The sequence below is a fragment of the Capra hircus genome, chromosome 12, assembly GCF_001704415.2.
Source record: "Capra hircus breed San Clemente chromosome 12, ASM170441v1, whole genome shotgun sequence".
Lineage (NCBI taxonomy): Eukaryota > Metazoa > Chordata > Mammalia > Artiodactyla > Bovidae > Capra > Capra hircus.
Window position 1 is genome coordinate 37,353,347 of NC_030819.1, and position 23,218 is coordinate 37,376,564.

Sequence of the window (23,218 nt, forward strand, 5' to 3'; positions counted from 1 at the left end):
CCGGCAGAGATCACTCAAGTGAGCTTCACCTCCCTGGAGGCCAACAAGTTCAGAAGACATCACTTGGACCAAACACTGCTCCCCAATGCCAGGATGATGCAAAGGCAACAGCATTTCTCCCAATGCAGCTTATCCCAGAAAAGAAGAATGGAGAGGAAGAGAATAGTCTAGTGATTGAGTGTTACTTAATTCGGCCACACAAAAGTCGCAAATGACTGAGTCATCTTGAATTGCTCAGATTATTTTGTATGATCTTTAAAAGGGGAACTTTAGAACTGAATTAATTTCACTTGTAGAAAGATAAATACTATTAAAGTTCTGCACCCATAGGTTAGTAAGTGTAAAACTTTAAGTCTGCTGCATGTAGGAGCTTGCTGACATTCCAAGGAACATTCATCTAAGGCATATTTGCACCATGAACTAATTTAAACCTTAGACAAGAATTGGAGCAAGTCACAAGCATGATGTTGTGAGAGAACTGTATGCAGAAAGCCAAAGTTTCGAACCCCAAACTGTAAACTTCACTGTGACTCTGAATGCCAAAAATTAAACCTCCTTCTTATAGAAGGAAGGCTGATTTTAGGGGGCACCAGCTTAAGCTGTAAGCATGGTGATGGCAGATAGTTGGAGAGTTTGATTTTGGAAGAAAAAACAAGATCTGTTCAAGCTGTGAGGATCACTCATATCTAGTGATATAGAAGCTCAATAAACTAGGAAGGGATTCTTGAGACCCTGGAGAATGGAGACATCATGATCTTGCAAGAGCCGAGGACTGATTAGTCAGGGTCTATCCTCCCTTTGGGCTTCCAGGTGGCCAGTGGTACACCTGCCAATGCAGAAGATGCAGATCTGATCTCTGGGTTGGGAAGATAACCTGGAGAAGGGAATGGCAACCCACTTCAGTATTCTTGCCTGGAAAAATCCCATGGACAGGGAGCCTGGTGGGCTACAGTCAATGGGGTCACAAAGAGTTGAACAAGACTTGGTGATTAAACAACAAATCCTCCCTTTAGCCAGATTGCCTTTACACAGTGATGGGAGAGTTGCTATTCCTGGGAGTCAGTGGAGATCCCAGGAGGTTTGGACTGGGGTCATATGTATCATTTCCTATAACTCTCAAAAAAACCCTTTAGTTATCCCAGCATCATAATAGCCCCTTCATAATAGACTACCTTGGAGGGGAAAGTGAGCAAAGAGAAATTCTTGGGAAAGCAGCAATGATCCTATAGTGCTAGCAAGTGACATCTTCACCCATGAGCCACATGTAACTCCTTAATATCAGAGTCTGAGGGGAGTAGATTATGGGTAAACAAAATTTAAACTGTGATACTTTTGGCAAAGTATTCCCCTCCCTAGGGATGCAAATATTTATTAAGGAGATAAAACTCAGAAGATAATATTTTTAAAAATTTAATTAATGCAATTTATGTTTGTAGTCATTCTGAAGTTCTCAGTAGTCTCAAGATTCTATTAACTGAACAAATAGTATTCATTGCTTAAGGAGGGGGCCAGACCCAATTTAGAACACAAAAGTCAGCATTCCATTTGGTGGTGGAAGTTTAAAAAAATCCCAATTAGGCAAGCAAGTTTAATTCAAGAGGGTCAGTGATGTCTAGAAACCCAAGATGGGGCAGTCAAGCGGTTCAGGGGGGATTCAGGGCAATAACGTGGCTTCCCTAGGTAAAGCCCACAGCACTGAACGTTTCCAAAAGGTTTAAAACCAGTGTCAAACCAAATGTTGTTAACTAACAATGATTGACTCAGGTCTCTGAGTTCCTAGGCCTTTGCAGTCACTGACCTGGGTGTGGTGTGGAGAAAGCCCTTGGTGTTTGCTCTGAGAGAACAGGTGGGTCAAAGGAGCCCTCACATTTGGATCAAGGAAGATGAAAGAAGCATGGTCTGACAATGGGGAGGGATATGGATCAACAGTGGGTGTGCAGATGCTCAAGTCCAGAAAGGACCAGCCATAACTTACTGGACCAAAAAGCACAGAGGCTAACACCCAGATCAGATCCCTAGGCCAAGGTCGTGTCTTTACCAGCATCTCCCTCAATTCCTTTCTGACCCAGGTCTTGATTCAACCTCTGTATTCACAGAGCATGAGGGAGTATCACTGGCTGACTGATTGAAAACTTAAAATTGACCACAATGAGTTCAGAAAATTATTGAGAAACTTGAATTGGCAATGCAAAAGTTTCCATCATGAGAGAGACCAAGAGTTCTTAAGTGGTTTCCATTACAATGGGGGAAAGAAAAGCATTTTCATATTTAACACCCAGATTTTGTGGCTATGTGAAAATTATACCCCATGTATGTGTTAAGAGTGGCAGATATGTAGCAAACATTTAATAAATGATAGCTACTAATTGTTCTTAGAGCATTACATCTTTCTATTGCTTTCTGGACTTTATGTTTTGCTTCTATCAGCTTTTAGGTCTTAAGAGATCTCCATAAAAGCAAACATCTTTAAAATGTCCTGTTAGTTTATCACGTGACACAAAAGTACTGGCAAATAAAATATTAATTAATATTAACTGATTAATGATGATTAATTTGGTTCTTAGGAAGGTTATACAATTATGGAAATGGGGTGGAAGGGAGAATTCTAGAAATTTTTATCTAGTTCGGAATTTTGCCTGGAAAGGAAAACAAGCTCATCTGGCCCCCAAGTCACACATGAATTATTTGTACCAGAATGACATTTAAATAATTAATAATGAGAAACTTAGCTTAATATTCCTGCCAACCAGCCTGTATTGAGAAATCAAAATTTTTTTAACATCTTGGTAAATCTGGGATCAGAGTACACGTGCTGGGTGGTCTTGCAGGCTATTTTCACCACAGCGTAGAAGCCCAGTGACCTGCTTTTCTCTCCATTCAAAGACTGTACCAGGGCATCTATTTATATTCCAAAGTCAAGCCACCCACCCGCTGTCTTGGAAAATGCTGCCACAAATGAAACACTGCCATTACCAACTGCCTCTTCTTATTCTTTAAGAGTCCCACCACTTTTTATTTTGTATTTGTTCACCTCATCTTTTTCTTTTCAACATGCACTTTTAAAACACTGTACATTACTTACAGATTTTTTTGGTCTTATTAATTTTGGTTGACTACATTGATCAGTGTACATAAAGAGCCATCTTTATTCTTCATGTTGTGACTGCAGCAACTCCAGATCGCATTGAAGATAGGTTCCTTCTATCAAGTCTACTTCCTAAATCACGTACATGTAAGTTGCAATCATTTCCTGGTCAGAATTTCTTCCTGTTCCTTTGATTTTCTCCTAAGTTTAGGGATTCTTTGTATTTGGGGGGCTTGTATAATTTTGTCTATTGACTGTAAATGCCTGATCACATTTTATATAGTTGGAATTACAACTTTAACTGTAAATGATGATATGAAAATGCCCCTCAAATGCTATTTTTTCCTGCTCTCAAGACTTATTCTTCAGAACTATTACTCTTTAGTCTTCTCTAATACCCTAAAAGCAGTTCACTATACACATCTGTAATCACCTAAGTAAGTTTATATTCATAGAACTAATTGTGGGAAAAAAGAAACCTCAAAACTCACCACCTATTATGAGTCCTAAAATTAGTCATCAGGGATGAAGCATTGTATTTTATTATATTAGAACTGATTAATGATGATAACAGAAATTTTGTCTTTTAATTCATAGAAACAAAGTCCTCTTATTTAAACTACTAATGCTTTGTGTATGAGTGCTTCTGTTTTCATGTATGGTAATATTTGGGTAGGAAGAATTCCTTCAACATATATTAGAGGGGTATTCATTAGTTCATTCCACAATGAATTCAATAGATTGCATGCATGCTAAGTCGCTTCAGTCGTATTCAATCCTTTTCGACCCCATGGACTGTAGCCCGCCAGACTCCTCTGTCCATGGGATTCTCCAGGCAAGAATACTGGAGTGGGTTGCCATTCCCTTCTCCAGGGGATCTTCCTGACCCAGGGATCGAACCCAGGTCTCTTATGTCTTCTGCATTGGCAGGCGGGTTCTTTACCACTGGCACTACCTTAGAAGATGGTTCTTAAGTGCTAACAAATTTGAGGCACTCTTCTAGGCAGTGCAAATACATTATTGAACAAAATAGACAAAAATGTCTGTCCTTCCTGAGATTACAACCTACTGGGAAAAGATAGAAAAGTTTTAAAAAAATTATTTGTACGATTGAGTTGATATATGGAGAGAAATAAAGCAGAGAAGGGAGATGGGACAGGGTGGGGAAGAAGTTGCTATTTTTCAAAAGGTGGTCCACGAAGACCTCCTTGACTGGGTGAGCAGACATTAGAGGTGAGAATATTCACCAGGCACAGAGCTCAGGGCAGAGGCAGCAGCAAGTGTGGCCTGGTGTGTACAGGAACAACCAGGAGGCCAGAGTGGGTGGAAACGTATGAAGGAGAAAAATGGGAGATGGGATTTGGAGAGGTAAAGCCCTCACATAGCCACTTTGGAAGGCTGTATGAGGCTTTTGCTAGTAAATAGTGAGATGAGGACTTCCTTGGCAGTCCAGTGGTGAAGACTCCACGCTTCCAGTTCAGGTGGCTTGGGTCTGATCCCTGGTTGAGGAAGATCCCACATGCCTTGTGGGGTGTTGGAAAAAAAAAAAAAAAAGAGTGAATGTGTATACCGTTGTGAGGCATTGAGCCAAGGAGTAATAAGATATGACTCATGTTTTAAGAGGTTCCCTCTGGATAGTGCGCTGAGAAGTGTCTGTAGACAGGGGCAGATGAAAGCAGAGCATCTATTTAAGAAGCTTCGGTAATAATCTGGGTGAGGTGAAGGTTAGTGAAAATAGAGGTGGTGAGAGAATACCAGATTCTAGATAGAACTTGAAGGAAGAATCAATAGGACTTGCTGGCTTATCATACATGAACATATAGGAGTCAAGAATGTGACTAAGATTTTTCCACCCTAACAATGAGGGAAGAGAAGTAATTGCTGTCTACTGGGATGAATGGTGAAGAATAGGGGGAAGGTAAGATCTGCAGTTCAGTTTTAGGTAAGTTAACTTTAGGTGTCCATCCTACACATCAGTGTAGCTATAGAATAAAGAGAGGAATACATAACTCTAGAGTGAAGGGCACCTTGAGATACACATTTGAGAATGATCAGCATAGAGATGGCATTCACAGCCATCAAGACTGGATGAGATCACCAAGGGAATGGGCAGAGACACTTAAGAGATCTAATAGTGACATGTAGGCAGTCTGACATAGGAAAAATTAGGAAAACAACAAAAAAAAGAAGAAGATAGTGGGATATTCTGGAAGGCAGGGAAAGAAAATGTTTCAAGGAGGAGAGGGTGTTTTACTATCTCTTTAACCATCAGTTGGTGTTTGTGTTAGACTTCATCTTCCTGACCTCTCTGCGCCATGTACTGCTGATAAATCAAGATAATGCTAACTGAGCATTTATTACCAGATCAAAACACCAGATTTAATTTTTGCTTACTTTAACAAATGCGGTTTTAGTAGGAGAGTAGGGATGAAAGTCTGATGGAATTGTTTTCAGGAGAGAGATGGGAGAAGAGAGATTGAGTACAGAAAAAAATACAGCACTTCTTGACAGACCCTTGTTACAACAAATTATAGAGAAATGAAGTAGGAGCTGGAAGAGATTGTGTGGTCAGGTTTTCAAATGTTTTTCCTAAGATTTGGTAAATTATAGGGTGTTGTGTGCTAAAGAAATTGATTCAGTAGAGAAGGAAAAACTCGTGATGCAGAAGTGAGGAAACAGTTATGGAACAGTATACATGAGTAGGTGAGAAGATAAGGAGTTTCACGCTAAAGGTGGAGGAGTTAGATACAAGCACCATGATTTATCCATGGTACCAGGAAGGAAGGTGATGCTGTAAGAAGATGGGTAGCTGGGGTGTGAAAGCGTCTAAGTGGAAAATTTACTCCTGAGGGATTCTGTTTTCTCTGGGAAATAGGAAACAAGACTATTAGCTGAGAGTGAGGATGGAAGATGAGTGTTGAAAGAGATGAGACAGGAATTGTAAACCATCAGTGGGCCGGAAAATGCCCTAGGATCATTCAGTTCAGTCGCTCATTCATGTCTGACTCTTTGCGACCCCATGAACCACATCATGCCAGGCCTTCCTGTCCATCACCAACTCCCGGAGTCAATCCAAACTCATGTCTATTGAGTCGGTGATGTCATCCAACCATCTCATCCTCTGTTATCCCCTTCTCCTCCTGCCCTCAATCTTTCCCAGCATCAGGGTCTTTTCAAATGAGTCAGCTCTTCACATCAGGTGGCCAAAGTGTTGGAGTTTCAGCTTTAACATCACTGGGCAGTACTTATACCCCAGAAGAGGATTTTAGAATTCAGGTTCCTTGCGAAACTATTCCCAGAGCATTCAAAACACATTTGAAACCAAGTGAATAAATATTTTGGAGAATTGCTGTATGCTGTATTGGCCCGGTCTTCAAAAGTCATGATGTTAATTACAGGGCTAACAGCAACTACAGCATGCTCTTTAAAGATGTTTAACACTGTATCATTCAAATTTTCCCAAATGTTTGAGAATGCAGAACTCTTTGTGTTGCATTACCTGTTAGCATCCTCCAGAACAATGCTCCATGGACTCCAGTTTGGAAAATCACTGCCACAAGTACAGCATCACCAAAGTCATGCCTTAGTTCCCTGAGAGAGGCTCTTGCATTCTGCACTGTGTTGGGCTGTTCTTAGTGGCTCAGTTGTGTCTGACTCTTTGCGACTCCATGTACTATAGCCTGCCAGGCTCCTCTGTCCATGGGGATGCTTCAGGCAAGAATACTGCAGTGGGTTGCCATGCCCTCCTCCAGGGGATCTTTGCAACCTATGGATAGAATCTTCCCAACCCAGGGATTGAATCCAGATCTCCTGCATTGCAGGCAGATTCTTTACAGTCTGAACCACCAGGGGAGCCCAAGAATATTGGTGCAGAGAGCCTATCCCTTCTCCAGGCCATCTTCCTGACCCAGGAATCGAACCTGGGTTTCCTGCCTTGTAGGTGGATTCTTTACCAGCTGAGCTACCGGGGAAGCCCTGCATTCAGCACTATGCCACCTATGAGAGGCAACATGTGAACTAGAATCAAAACTAAAGAGACTCTAGGGAAACAATTAGAGACCATCAACTTACTTTTTTTCTGAGGTTTCTTATCCATGAACCATAACGGAGGTATAGAAAGCCTTCAATGACAATTCAGTCTAATAAGAGCAACAGTGTGCTGGGATCCATGAACTCAAACCTCATGCGCACAGGCTGGGCAATCTTGGCGAGTATTCAGCACTTAAGCACCTAAATGTTCACTAGTAAATTCCACCAGTTTTGGGAACAGACTACACAGTGATTAAAGGGACTCATCAGACAGCCGTCAGCCCAGGGACAGATCTTATTTCCATCTCCTACTAACTGTGTCACCTTGGAAACAAGTTAATATCCATGGATCTTGGTTTTCTTCTTTGCAAAACAGAGAAGACGATATCATCTACCTTGCCAGCTATTATGAGCATTAAATGAGAAAAAACACATTAAATGCTTAGCACATTGATTTTTATTTTAACATGTATATTGTAACAAGCAATAACTAATAGGGGGTGCTTTTCTAAATGAAAAGTCCTATGGAATTGCAAAGCAGCATTAGTTCTGTATTGACAGTGTGGCAAAGGAAATGAAATTAAAAAAACATACAACAGATTGATTTGGTTTTTAAAAGTAGGAAACCTACTCTATTTTCTCTTCAGTATTTTGACAAAGTCTACACCAGAGGTTTATTGAACTTGTAACTGCATTATTCTTGCAGAAAGGAATGGCTTTTCTGTTGGGGATAATAACAGTAATAAAATAATATTATTTTAGATACGTGGTCTAGCATTTCCTTTACAAGCAGGTATTGTTCCTAATGGGAAAATAAAGATTACAAAGGTTTAACCAACTTAGCCAAGGTCACTCATAGAGCAGTAGTAAAGTCTGTATTTCTGACATATTTATAACTCCATGGTTAAGATGATGGTTTAATGTTCTCTTTTATTCAAAGGTCTCTGACTATTTAAACCTTCCCCTCTTTATCTTAGGTGTGCTTTGTTAGTTATTAGTGTCCTTTAAGTACCTGCTTTAAGCTCACTTTAAGATCTGGACCTACCAATTTTCAAGACTTCTACTTTGACCAAATTCCAAGATAATTACAGTAGTTTTAAAAAACATGTTCCAGTGAAAAGTCAGCCTTCCTTTAGATTTGAAATGTCAAAGAATTAAATTTGCTTGCTTGTGGTAAGAAGATAATTCTTAGAAAACTTTATGATACTAAGACTAAAAAAGACATTGTGCACATAGGTTTACAATGTGTTGGAGTGTGTTTGCTGTTAACTGTGGAACCTGATCCAAGACCAGGCTCAGAAGCAGGAGCTAAAAACCTGAAGTCTAGGTTTTGGTGCCAAATCCATGGAGGATTGCATATCTCCTTTCTAACTTTGATGCTGCTAGATGAAATGGCAAAATATTTCTTTGCTGCTTGATTACATGTTACTAAATAAAAGTGGTATTTATAAGTATTGTTGGGGTGAAATGATATAAATATTTTTATTAGCACATGATCGTAAGAGATACAGATCCTAAATGTAGACTTGCATGAATGGACACAAGTCAACACACACACAAAGAGATAGAGTTACGAATGGTGTGTGTCTCGATTTTCTCAGCCGACTTGGCCATATGTTTCTTGTCTAGGCGGCTGCCCACCGAACTCAGGCATGTGGATAGCAGTTCTAGCAGGCAAGAAGCCATATAAACAATGAACATAACTCGAAATGAAATGAAGAAGGATGCTAATAGCAAATGGTATCTTTGTACAATACTACTCAACCAAATTTTTTGATGAGTAATTTGGATAAACAGATAGATGGTATATAATCATCCCAAATTAAAAATTGTCAAGTGTCTGATGAAGGACCACATAGCATTTTCCACTGTAAGATGTGACTGTCCCATTCTCTCCCTGACTTTTGTCTATACTTGTCTTCACTGCAACCACCCTGGAGTCATCCAGGATAGTTCCAAACATGATGCCTGATACACAGTAGCTCAGTTCTACAAAATACCTTGTTTATTTTGTCGTTGCAGTAGGAAAGAACTGGTTTCAGCCTCAAAGAAATAATGAAATTTAAATTCTTTTTCCTTTTATGTAGAAAATAGAATGTATACTTTCTGTTAGTGGGGGGGTAGGGTGGGTAGTGTAATAGAGCTATCGAATTTCATTCACATGGGAACATTTTAATATGTTAAGAGTAAGCCTTGTGTTTTACTTGATGTTTTTCCTGAGAAAATGCAGTCAACCTGCTTAATTCAATGAGAAAAATATTTAATAATTGATGAGGATTTTTGGAGTTGAAGATTGTAAACAAGACAGTATTTCAATACAACAGCTCTAAAATAACTAAACAGACTTCCTATGTTGTATTTATTTGCCCTTTCTATAGCACCTATCATCTTAATATGCAGACATAAAAGCACCAGGCATAATGTGAGAATGAAAATATTATGATTCTGTCTAATTTTTCTCTCAGTGAGTTAAAATACAATATTTAACCACATATTTATTCCCCTATGTTATACTACTTAGTTCCTGAGAATAAAGAATTCCTTATATACTACAAATATGCAGTGATTGATGCAAAATACAAAGGTGTGAAACTATTAACTCAAAAATCAAAGTACAAATAATATGCAAATATACAGATATAGTAGCAGTAGCTAATGACCACGTATTTGATTTTCCTCATCCTGATTTCATCCTCATCTTTGAAGAAATTATATCTCTTCTCATGATCTGGTGATAAACAGTTGAATTCCTGAGACTCATATTCATCTTGGGTCTGGTGAGGTTATCAAGCTCTTTCATGCCAACAGCATATATATATATATATATAGAAGTGATTTCTATCATAATGATTAGTGATGAATTGTACAGTATCCTTATCATTGTAGCTTTAAAGATAAAGTGATACAAAAGCATCAGATGCCTCAGAGTCCTCATCTAAGTAATGGGAACAGTGTTGATTCTCGAATATTCCTTGAGTGCCTACCACATTCCAGGCACGTTTCTAACACAATGGGCTGCAGCAGTGAACATGCAAGAAAAATCCTCTGTTCTTATGGAATCTCTCTCTATTGGAGGAGTCCTGCAGAGGGGCAGAGAGACAGTAAGCAACAAAAATAAAGCAGAATGTGTAGTATCCTAGACTGTGAGAATTGCTGTGTAGAGAAAGATAAAAGGAAGGAGGATTGAGAGTGCTTGGGGGGCATGCAACTTAGTAACAATAGTTGGTGGTGACTGCCCTGAGGAGGTGACAACAGTCGTAGAGGCTCATAGGATTCTCAGTGAGATTGCACGAACTATGAACAAACCAAAATGCTTTGAGCAGTGTGTGGCACATATGCCGTGCTGTGCTTAGTCGCTCAGTCCATGTCCAACTCTATGCAACCCCATGGGCTGTAGCCCACCAGGCTCCTCTGTCCATAGGCATTCTCTAGGCAAGAGTACCGGAGTGGGTTCCCATGCCCTCCTCCAGGGGATCTTCCCAACCCAGGGATTGAACCCAGGTCTTCTGCATTGCAGGTGGATTCTTTACCAGGTGAGTTACCAGGGAAGCAGGGTTAATAAATGTCAGGTTGAAAAGAGGGTGTAACACTCAGGATTGTTTTGAGGAAAGTTTTTGTTTGTTCTGCAGAGTTTCTTCTATTGGCCATGGCTACTTTTATCTGGAGTTTAGAGTGGAGTTATATTTGAATTTTGCACAAAAGTTTCAAAAAACTAATTTGTAAACTGGATAAAAATAAAGAACCAGAAGACCTAGGTCCTTGTGGATTCATGGATCGATTATTCACAGTTTGTCCCTGTCTTGAAAAAGGAAGGAGTAGGGGCAGGGAGAAGGAGAAAGGGAGGAGAAGAAAAAAAAAAAACAATTTAAATTATTTTAACTTTTAACTTCCAATTAATTTGGAAGATGGCTTAGTTAAAACATCTAAATTCAAACCGAGGAAAATACCAATCTCCAATAACTGAATTAACTGGGTCCAAACATTTTATTGAACTAACATAGAAATCTCATATATTCCTTTAGACAATTTTTATTGGTAAAAAGTTTATTATTCTAGTAGGTGACTATATTTAGGTGTAAACAAAGAATGAGTTATTTGTATTAAAGAAATTAATCGTTCTGGCTAATATAAAAGGAAAATAAATAATCCTAGGTCACCCACAATGTGCCAGGCAATTTGGAAGTTATTTTCCATAAAAAAGTTTTAGGGACTTGTGTATTGAGTGCTGAATAAGGCATTGGTGGGATAATTAAGCAGTGAAAAAAAAAAAGTGAAAGGAAAGTCGCTCAGTTGCATGCACCTCTTTGAGACTCCATGGATTATACTGTCCATGGAATTCTCCAGGCCAGAATACTGGAGTGGGTAGCCTTTCCCTTCTCCAGAGGATCTTCCCAATCCAGATATCTATCCCAGGTCTCCCGCATTGCAGACAAGTTCTTTACCAGCGGGGAGCCAAGAGGTCATGCACAATTCTTTCGAAGTCTCAAAGAGCTTGGCACTCAGAAGGTACATAAGCCCTCATTCATTCCCCACGTCTTAATAAAGAAGGTGCCATCCCAGGTGTACAGCGAGGAAAACTGAAACCAAGAAAAACAAAGCAAGCTGTCAAAGGTCATTCAAGTGATGAAAACCCATAATCAGTTAGGGACTTTTTGGTTAACAGATAGAAGCGCTTACTCTGCTGATTCACTAACATTTGAGTATGAAATACGAATGCAGTTTATATTTATCTTTCTGATTGTGACTTGCTTTTAAAAATTAATGTTCATGTCTCAAAGACATGTAAATTGATAAAATAGAAAGATAAGCCACAACCAGACTATGTCACTGGGTGAAGCTAAACTGGGATTCACATTTGCCTTAGAAAGATTGCACACGGATTAATCTTAAATCGACTACATTATGATTTGTGTACTTTAATGATTTTTAAAAATCACATTGTGTGGAAAAGTACGTGTTAAGAAATATCATGAAGTCTTTTTTTTTTTTTTTCTGTCATTTATGAAATGGTGTCCTTACAACGGCTGTGTCAATAACTTGTCAGCCTACGATGTGTTTTTCTTTTTTTAGTTGTGAGCCAGAAATCAACAGAGTCTCAGTAATATAATGGCTTGCAATTTAGGACTAAAACATTACACAAAATTATACGGCAAAAAAAGTAGAGACTGTTACTGGGCTGTCTCAGATTCCATCTAAGTTGTCCTCTTTCCTGTGACTGAACTCTAAGAAGCCATGTGACCTTGTTTTGGCCCATGAGATATAGGCAGATGAAATGAGTGAGGCTTTGAGGAAAATCTCTAAAAGGAATGGGTTTGGCCTTTATCTTTAGCTTTTTGCTCTCTTTCTTCCATGGAGGGAAAAAAGTTACACATTAAGAAGGCCAGCAGGAAAAGAAAATGAACTTGCGAGCCCTTGGGCACCAGACAACAGCTGCACAGCCTTGAACTCTAGCCTTGTACCTTTGGACTTGTTTCATTGCAAGGGTGTGAGGGGGGCAGGTATGTATCTTAAGCAGACATTAGCTAGGTTTTCTGTTGTTGCAGATGAAAGCAAAGCAATACTTCATCAATCTAGTGATGTTTCTCGCTCCCTTTCCTCTTCCTTCTCTCATTCTGCCCCTATTGTCATTTCATGTTATTTTATTCCCACATTTCTGGAGAGATTTTAATTTTTTCTCTCTCTTCTTCTCTGCTGCTAAGTCGCTTCAGTCGTGTCCAACTCTGTGCGACCCCATAGACAGCAGCCCACCAGGCTCGCCTGTCCCTGGGATCCTCCAGGCAAGAACACTGGAGTGGGTTGCCATTTCCTTCTCCAACGCATTAAAGTGAAAAGTGAAAGTGAAGTCTCTCAGTTGTGTCTGACCCTCAGCCACCCCATGGACTGCAGCCTTCCAGGCTCCTCCGTCCATGGGATTTTCCAGGCAAGAGTACTGTTGTGGGGTGCCATCGCCTTCTCCCTTCTTCTCTATCAGTTATCTAATTTGTTATTTTTAGCTTTCAATGCCATAGAATTAAATATCTATTTAGATGTCTTACACCTTTATGGAAAGTAAAAACAAGGATAAATTCCATCTTTTCAAGACCCCCTTTTCCCCTCTTATTACCAGGACTGAAAATTGAGGCAAGATTTCCTATTTTCCTTCCCTTCTATCCTTTCCCCTAAATACTTAACAAGATGTTGAATTTCAGAATTTGGATGTGTAATATCTTTCACAGCTGTTCTGACACCCATTTCCTATTGTAGACAGATTCACATCCTCCTAGCCAGGCTGTGGCAATAGCAGTTTGACAGCCCAAACATCCTGCCCACCAATACCGCATTTATATTTCTAGATTAGAGTTCAATTGTTACTAATCAAATGATTAAATTTCAAACCATTCTTGTTTACTATCTTTTTTTTTTTTTTTTCAAATTTCAAAACACTACCCAACCTGAGCAAGAGCACTGGGAAAATATCAATCTCATAAATGATGGTGTCATGTTAACCTGGTAAAATATTATGAAAATAATCTGGCAATGTGTTTCTAAAATAATAAAAACAAATTCATAATCTTCATTTCAGTTACACTATTGAAACTGGTGGAAACTATCTAAAAGATACTTTTTAAAAAAAGGAGTTTAAGTATAATTGCAAACATTTGGAAAAACTTAAATGTGGTGGAGTCAGTAATTTAAATAGATAACAGCAATTCATTATTAGGAACAATAATGATATGGAGACTTTATGTCAAGATAAAAATTATTAATAATAAAAATTGCAATGAAGTGATAAACCCCAAGGTAGAAAGCAGTTACCCATGTAGGGGGGCTTCCCGGGTGAGACTAGTGGTAAAGAACCCACCTGCCAATGCAGGAGACATAAGAGACTCGGATGGCTTCTATCCCTGGGTTGAGAAGATTCCCAAGAGGAGGGCATGGACACCCATTCCAGTATTCTTGCCCAGAGAATCCCACAAAGGAGCCTGGTGGGCTACAGTCCACAGGGTCGCAAATAGTTGGACATGACTGAAGCAACATAGCATACATGCAGGCACCCCTGGAGGGACAGGAGAGGGATGCAACTGGGATGACCGCAGCGGGTGGCTTAGAAAGTACTGGAAAGGATCTATTTCTTAAGTGACAGAGAGGCCACATGTGCATGACATATACTATTTCATATACATGACACACTTCATGTTGTTAAGAAATAAAAATATCCTACTCATCTTTTAAGTGCAACCTTCTCTCCAGTATTTCCAAACAGATACAACTTCATCCCGAGTATTTTCATTGTACATTGTGTTATTGTTATTCATTAGTTTTATCTACGCCCATCTTCATATGCTTATAATACTGAGGCTAGTCCTTTGCATTCAGCATGAAATTAAAGTGGTATTCTATAAACCATCTACACATTAGCTGAAGTAAATTGATTCATGGGGGTGCAATTTTCATTTGTAAAATTTTAAAAGCCAAGGGTAGCTATAGTTCAAACCTGATAAGCCTTAATTTGTTATATATTTATTTTTATTTACTGTTACTCTTTTGGCTGTGCTGGGTTGTCACTTCTGCAGGTGTGCTTTCTCTAGTTGCAGTGAATCGGGATGACTCTCTAATTGTGGCGCATGGGCTTCCCATTGCCGTGGCTTCTTCTGTTGTGGTTCACAGGCTATAGGGTGCACCGGCTTAAGTGCAGTGTATGGGCTCAGTAGTTGTGGGGCGGGGGCTTAGTTGTTCTGCAGCACGTGGGATCTTCCCAGACCAGGGATCGTATTGTGTCCCGTGCTAGTGTTAGAGGATCTCCCATGGAGGAAGGGATTGGTAGTGGCTTGCCGCTGGGATGGGGGCCCTGGCAGCAGCAGTCCTGGAAGGTGTCCCCTGGTGCAAGCCCTCCCAGAGGTTGCCATCAACCCCATCATCAACTTGCTTTATTTAAAATTGTATACTATGTTTACCACAAAATTATAACTCCAGCGTTTGCAACTGAAAAACTTGTGAAGTGCCATTTTTAAAAATAAATTTGCTGTGAATTTCCTCTCTCGTATTGAAAAATTAAGTTTTCATTCAATACAGTATAATTCTGATAAAACAAAAATTAGAATTGGTTAGATAATTTTGAAATGATTAAATATGATAGGGACAATAAAATTAGGTTAAAATTCTTCAAAGCTAATATATGTCTTTATGTACAAACTTTTAGAAGAAAGTTGCTAGAATTAATGATCAAAAGGTATTTATCAACATGTGCCAGAATTTATTTTTAATATATGCACACAAATGGAAACTCAGGTGTTCTGCTATGTTGTATTTTAGTGATATCATTCTAATTTTAGTAATTGTTTAATAGATTCAACTAGCACTCATTAATTACCTGTGTATGTGTGCATGCTAGGTCGTTTCAGTGTGTTTGACTCCTTGCGACCCTATGGACCATAGTCCACCAGGCTCTTCTTTCCATGGGATTTTCCAGGCAAGAATACTGGAGTGGGTTACAATTTCCTCCTCCAGGAGATTTTCCCAGTCCAGGGATCGAATCCATATCTTTTGCATCTCCTGAATTAGTAAGCTGGTTCTTTACCACTAGAATCAGCTGAGAAGCCCCATTAATTACCTACTAAGTGCAAACTAGTGTGAAAGGAAGGCTAAATAAATGGTTTAGATGTAGCTCTTGTCCTCAAAGGGTTATCTGTGATAGAGCAGCCAACAAAATTTAATGAAAGCAGAAAGATGTAAATGCCTTAAGAATAAGTGAGGGAATTGACATTTGCTGGATGCCTGCTCAGGCATACCTCACATTGGTCCAAGTAAGCATGTTAACTGGTCCAGTAATGTTAATCCTTCAGTGTGAGAGAAATATAATATAAATAGGTAGAAAAATTGAAAATCAGAAAAAGGATAAAAAACCATCTGGTCAGTGGCTGAGGCAGTCTTTCCATTATACCAAAAAAAAAAAAAAAAAGCTCAGGGGCTTCCCTTGTGGTCCAGTGGTTAAGAATCTGCCTTACAATGCAAGGTTCTTAAGTTTGATCCTTGGTCTGGCAAGATCCCACACGCCTGGGAGAAACTAAGCTCATTCACCACAACTAGAAAAAGTCTGAGTGCAGCAATGAAGACCCAGCGCAGCCAAAAATATATAAATAAATCTTTTTTTTTTTTTTTAAAGAAGCTGAAAGAAGGGAGAGATGATTTTTTTGGTGATGGAGATGCACATATGTGTACGGGGTGTCAAGGCATCATTTTGGGAGTATTCCACAGGAGGAAAAAGAGGGGGCTATTGAGTAAAGGGTTTCCCTAGTGGCTCAGCCAGTAAAGCATCTGTCTGCAGTGCAGGAGACCTGGATTTGATCACTGGGTCTGGAAGATCCCCTAGAGAAGGAAAGGGCTACCCACTCCAGTATTCTTGCCTGGAGAATTCCATGGGCAGAGGAGCCTGGCAGGCTACAGTCCATGGGGTTGCAAAAGAGTCAGATAGGACTGAGCCACTAACACCTTCACCTTCAATGAGAGTAAAAGCATCCAGGATGGATGGGGCATTATAAGATGTCCACATGGGCTGGAATGGAAGTATGAGATAAAAAGCTAAGTGGGGCTTTTGAATATCACTGTATCGAATTGAAACTAATTTTTGCCACTTTAGGATTTTTAAATATAGGTATGCAATAATTAAGGTTTTGCTGTATAAGAGGAGAAATGGACCAGAAATTCAGAGTTGGGGGAGGAGATGTGGGAATGTGGGCAGCAGGAGATGTGAATGAAAGTGACTCTGAAGGAACGGTGGAAAAGAAGACACATGTAAGGATGTGAGGAAGATTTTAAAGCTAAAATGACCAAAACTCTATTGAGTACAACAAAACAAAGTTTTGAACGTCATGTCCCCTCTAATTTCTAAATAGCCTCTCACTCAAATCGAAACATGTTGTTTACCATATTACCAGCTTTTTGCTTTTGTAGTAAGGCTTTCACAACCCTTTCTCATACTTAAACAGGAAAATTCCCCTTTGCTGCACATTATTGGCAAAACTGACACAAGAAAAACAGAAACCAGGCACTGAAAACACAATAGCACATATTCACTTCAGGCTTTAGGAAAAAAATCCCAATTATATTCTTTAACTTATGTAAAGCTCTGAGAATCACTTTTATTTTCACTTCAAGTTAGTTCTCATCTTTCAACACAACTTTTACTTCTGAAAATGGACTTCATGCCCCCCAACGCCCGCCTAAAATTATATTAGTGTTAAATCACCCACGCAGTCTTTGACAACACTGAGCCAATAGCTTAAGAACTTTACATGTACACAGATACTGAGTATAGTCATCACCTTAGACAAGTCAGGCTATGGGACAGGTGATACTCTTAATATGATAAAAGATTTTCCATCACTGATTCTAATCTTTCAAAGAGTAGCACAACTGGGGAAGTATAGGATCTGGCAAAAAGTTTCTGCGTATGTAGCATTTACAGTAACAATTTAAAATCTTTAGTTGTAAATTTAGCCACGTATTTACATTGAATTAGGTATATTATTTGCTTTGAGGATGCATGCGAATGGTTTTTTGTTATGGTTGTTTTTGTTCTTGTTCTTTTCCTGACCAATATGTTAGGGGAAAGAAATCCAATATTTGTATAGGGTATGTGCATAAAAATATCAGAATTCCAACCTTCATCCTCTTTCAAACAGTTTTAAAAATATTTGGTTGCATGGGTCTTAGTTTCAGCACGCAGGATCTTGGTTGTGGTGCACGCGCTCTCTGGAGCGCCTGGGCTCAGTGCCTGCCCGGTTGGTTGTTCCAGGGCTTGTGGGATCTTAGTTCCTTGGCCAGGGATCGAACCCTTGTCCCCTGCATGGCAAGGTGGAGTCTTAACCACTGGGTTACCACGAAAGTTCCCTTTCATCCTCCTTAAATCATTCTTCTGGTATTTGCAATACTAAAGACTAAATAAATATAGTATAAAAAGTTAGGGAAACATATTTGATCCAACTCATCTGGGTTTTAAACAGAACTAAGCAGAATTAAGTATCAATAAAGAACTGGCATTTTACATATACTTTCAACACTGAAATTTCATGATTCTGTAATTTCAACACATTATTTTATGCAGACAGAATTATACATTCTTGACAAAATATTTTTTTCATCTTTACATTTTCTGACTTTTCACATCCCCGAATACACATGGAAAGACAAAGATGTGCACACATTTTTGCCAGGGTATGTGGACCTGTTTCTTACCTTCCCCCTGTTATTTACACCTTAGTTTGGCTTCCCTGGTAGCTCAGATAGTAAAGAATCCGCCTGCAATGCAGGAGACCTGGTTTAAATTCCTGGATTTGGAAGATCCCTCGGAGAAGGGAATGGCAACCCACTCCCGTATTCTTGCCTGAATAATTCCATGGGCAAAGGAGCCTGGTGGGCTACAGTCTGGGGAGTTGAAGAGTTGGACATGACTTAGCGACTAACACTTTCACTTTGTTTAAACCCAAGTTCTGTACAGAGGTGGAATGACATGAAATGAATTGGGAATGTACGCCTATACAGACACACTCACATATAATTGTCTCCAGCACCCTAACTCCCAAAATATCCTTTATTCTCTCATTGTTTTCATTCTTCCACTCCCAGCTCACACAATGAAGTGATTCTCCCTCTTAAACTGTTTCCTTTTTATATCTGGGGAGTTGCCTTAATTTAACATTTGTATTCTTTCTTACTTCAATTTAACAAAATCTGCTAGTTTTCTTCCCCCTAATACTTGGTATACTTCCCTCTTTTAACCACATTACATAGATTCTAAATATTAACCTTGACCTATCTGTATTTTTCTTATCCCTCTGGTGTGGATTCTTCTATGTTATTTTCTATCTTCCATCATTCTATTAGCATGTCCACAGCTGGAGCCATAGGTAGGAAATGCAGTTATGGAATGTGTTTCCAAGTGCAGAAGCACTTGCTCGAGAATATATTTATGGTCAGTGCAGCGACTGAAGCGACTTAGCAGTAGCAGTTAGCAGCAGCGCTCTCAGAGCAAGAACTGCTAGTACGAGTGCCACGATGACATAATTTCTTATAGCATCCTTCCACTCTTAAACTCACCTCCTTCTCTCCCTGCCCCACCTAGAGGAAAACTTTACACTATTTCTAGTAGAGCCAAGTTTTCCGATTAATTACTGTGTGTCTGTTGATGTACTATCGGTTTTCAAACTTGTCTTTTGACCACGTTTTTATCCAGATGCAGAGGAATGTAAAGGGCTGTTTACCGAGAGTCCAGGATCAAGCTAGGGGGTGGGGGTCCTGGCCTGCTTTCCCCGGAAGAGACCCCACCCCAAGGAGCGCCCGTCAGCCCCCAGGTTCCATTTTCCTTTGGGGGGGTTCCTGATTCTCTGGCCGCATCCACGTCTAAGAATGTGGCCTTCCATCACCTTCCTGCTCCCTATGCTTTCCTAGGCTAAGGATACTTCGCTCAAGGACTGGGGTACAATTATTCATCCACTTTCACTTACTGGCTCTTGGAAATCCTAAAACCAGGACAGACCCCCTCCTCTCATGTGTCTCAGACGCAGGCCCACTGGAGAAGTCGAAGGGGACTGTGGAATCATCGTCCGGGCTGGACCGCCTTGCCTAATTCTCACATACAGGAGGAGGCAGGAGGCATGGAACACAAGCAGGCGGTGCGCTGCCTTTGTTTTCATGAATAAGGCACACAGGGCCTCTAGAAGTGTTTGGAAAACCGCCACACGAAATGTAGAACTGGGCTTTTTCCTGGCTCGAATGCGTCCTTTCGGTCTCATTTCCTGTTTCTCGGCCTCTGTCTCGTTTCTCTTCCCACCCCTACTTCGTGCCACATTTGCAAATCTTTCTCTCCCTAATATAAACTTCCCCTTCGAGGCCTTCCCACTGCCGAGGTGGTTTCCCACGCAGGGCGGGCTCGGGGGCGCCGTGCCGGGGTGTCCGGCCACTCGGGCGCCCCAGCGCGCTTACCCAGCTTTGCAAGAAAGTGGCGCACGCGATCGCCGCCGCGCCCGCTCCGCTCCCAGCGCGCCCGCTTCCGTCCGCTCGCCGCCCTGCCCCCGCCGACCCTTCGCAGCCGCGCTGACCCCGCGCCCTCTGGGCCGCCGCGGGAGAGCCGGGCCGCGCTGCCCGCCTCCCCTCTCTCCCGCCCCAGAATCTCGTCGATCCGCTCCCCGGGGCGCGGAAGCGGGGAAGGAGGGAGGGACCCTCGGGAAGGGCGTCAAGGACTCAGCTCCGGGCTGCTCGCTTCTCGGGGCTCCCTTCTGGGGCGCGAGGAGGGGAGGGCCGGACTCCGCTCTCCCGCAGCCCCTTGGCCGGTATCTACAGCTCCCGCTTCCTGCCCAAATTCCGAGCGAGGGCGGGCATCCCATCTCCCGGGGCTCCGGAACCGGGCGTGCGGCTCCGCCTCGCCCCCATTCATCCCGCCAAGGTGAAGCGCTGGGCGGGAGGACGCCCTCGCCTCGCCCGCAACTTGCGTCGCTCGAGAACCCAAACAATGATTTCCCCACCGCCTTCCGCACCCGGCCCTGCGCGCGCCCCACCTTCGCGTGCGCCCCCGCGCCCAGGGCACCTCCCGCCCGGGCTGCCCCTGCCGGGACCCCATTGTTGCCCGGCGCGGGCGATGCCCGGAGCCACGGGGGCGGTCCCCGCGAGCGGTCCCGAGCCGCCGCCGGCCGCTGGAGCCGGCTCCGCCCACACCTTTCCAAGTTAGCTGGTGGGTGAGCCGCGGGGACGGCTCGGGCACCCGGCCCCCTCCCCGCACGTTTCCACCCGGGCGGGAGGGGAGCGGCGGGGGCGGAGGAGGGGTGGGCCGAGCGGGCTCCGCGCTTTATTTGTCTCCAAATTCCCTTCCTAAGGCAGCCTAGCGCGCTCTGGCACAAAAGAGGGGACTTTCTGGCGGCTCCGCGCGAGTCCGCTCCCGAGGAGTTGAAATCGGGGGTTCCTCCCGCGGGCCCCTCGCGCCCCGCGGCTCCCAAGGCAGTGTTGGCCATGTGTGGGTTATTTTGGGTGCCGCAGCAAGGTGGTGCAGGTGATCGCGAAGCGCGGCCGAGGCCGGGGGGCGGGGGCAGGGGTGGGGCGGGGTGGGGCGGGGTGGAGGCTCCGCGGACCCACCCCCCAAGCCGGCGGCCCGGGCGGCGAGGCGAGGGCCGGGCAGTGGGTGTTGCCTTCTACCTCTGCGAGCGGGGAGGGGTTAGTTTCCCACAGGGGATTTCAACCATCACACTCAGAGCCCGCCTCCTAATCCTCGGGCGGAGCGGCTCGGGGGCCCCATTTTATGGCAATAAAGCGACTTAGCGCCTGCTGAGCGAGCCCCTCCCCGCCGCCGCCCCCGCCCTCGGCCCCACCCCGGGGCTCGCCCGCAGCGGCGGGGCTTTGTTTCTGGGGAGGAGGACCCGGAGCTCTTTTGTTTGGGGGTTTGGTGTTTTCACCACCCGCCCCCCCAACTCACCCCACCCTACCCCACCCTACCCCACCCCATCCCCCCGCGCCTCTCCGGTTTCCTGAGCTGCGGGCTGCAAGGGAGGAGAAGCGGCGTCTTGCAACCCCCTCGGCTGGGCCCCGGGGTAATTCGATGCGGGCCTGGCGAGGCTCCCCACGCTAGACCCGGGCTCGCGTCTCGGCAGCCTCCACCCACCGGCCCACCCTACATTTAGCGCATCATGTGATCCGGGTAAGTCATTTGCAAGTACAACAGTTCCCTGGGTTGCCCCCCATTCATTTCCTGAGAACTGCAGAGAGCAGCTGAGAGGCTCTGCCCGTGCGTGTGCGAGTGTGCGTGTGAGTGTGCGCGGGTGACGCCGTGTGTGTGTGTGTGTGAGCGTGAGTGTGTGCGCGCGCGCGTGTGAGAGCGAGAGAAAGGGAGAGAGAGAGAGGGGGACTCTGGGTGAGGGAAAGAAAACAATTTCTCCTGCTCTGCAGCTTCTGTTCAGGTCTGTGCCGATTCTGTTTCTTATCAAAATAAACAACCCCCTCCTCTTTTTTTTTTTTTTTTTCTGGTGCCATCCCAGATCAGACCGTAGTCTCTTAATGTGTTTTATTTTTCTTCTGTCATCTGCTCAAGTTAAATCATTTTGGTTGGTCTGTGTTCTTAAAGGGGGGAAAGTGTTGGGAAGCGGGGCGGCGGGGGGGCGAGAGGGAGGGCGAAGCTTTTGCAAAGCAAGTAGCGTCGGTTGGATTCGTGGAGAAGAAAGGAGATTTCTCCCTCCCACCCCATTTTTTTTTAAAAAAACTTATCAAGTAGCGTGAATTAAGCAATATTTTTCTATCCCTAGTGGAATTGTTGTTTGCAGTGTTTGCCTGACAGTTGCCAAGGATGGGAAATAAAACACCAGGGCTGAATTGGGGGTTGGGGGGGGGGAGCTTGTGGAAGTAGTTTGCCCCCAGGAATAGAGCGAGTTGGGTGACGAGCTGCCCCACCGGGCCGTGTGGGCTGTGGGTGTGCACTGGAGAGAGCGGAGGGGAAGGGGTTAAAGCGGAGATGACACTGCTGGCATGAATAGTGGTCCCGGTGCCACATTCATTATTGTCTCTGGTCGTAATGATGTGTAACTGTCACTTGCTACAGTGCCTGGTCTGTGGAAGTAGCCGGGGGGCTGACCCGAGGCTGTTATTTTCAATTACGGGGGACCTGGCCGGAGTTGACAAGGGGCAACTTTGCAGGGCCACCCGGGCGGGAAGCCCGCGGAGCCGGCCTGGGAGCCACTTCTTGCCTTTAGAGGAGGACTCGTACTTGACCTCCGCGACATTAGTTGGTGTTCGCGTTAGATGCTTCCCTACGGGAAGAGTCAGTCCTGCTTTTCTTGGGCAGAGAACTGCCTATTAGAACTTTGAAAACTTTTATCTTTGGGGAAAAGGGTGGGGTGCACTCAACAGTTCAGTTTCGAAGTGCATTTGGGGCAAAAGCTTGGAAAAAGTACCAATTCCTTTGTTACATGCCCTGCAGCTTCCCAACCCCCTTCACCCTGCGCTTCGAGTTTTGCATACTTTAATAGTAATAGCCTTAATTCAGCTGGTAAAAGCTGACTGTGTTGAGTTAGAGAGTATTAGTACAACGGAATGTGTAATCTGGATAAACAGTTCGCGTGGTTAATATTGTCAGCTCTCTAATTTAAC

General features: G+C 43.0%; 1 protein-coding gene across 2 annotated transcripts in view; it reads left to right on the forward strand.

Moving 5' to 3' along the window:
• KLF12 (Kruppel like factor 12) overlaps positions 21,361 to 23,218 on the forward strand; it is a 526,247-nt gene continuing 524,389 nt past the window's right edge. Inside the window, exon 1 of one of the 2 annotated variants that reach the window (XM_005687692.3) lies at positions 21,361 to 21,776. The gene's annotated coding sequence lies outside the window, so the exon portion shown is untranslated. Of the gene's footprint in view, positions 22,036 to 23,218 lie in introns of both variants that reach the window. The other variant, XM_018056508.1, reaches the window with a different exon arrangement.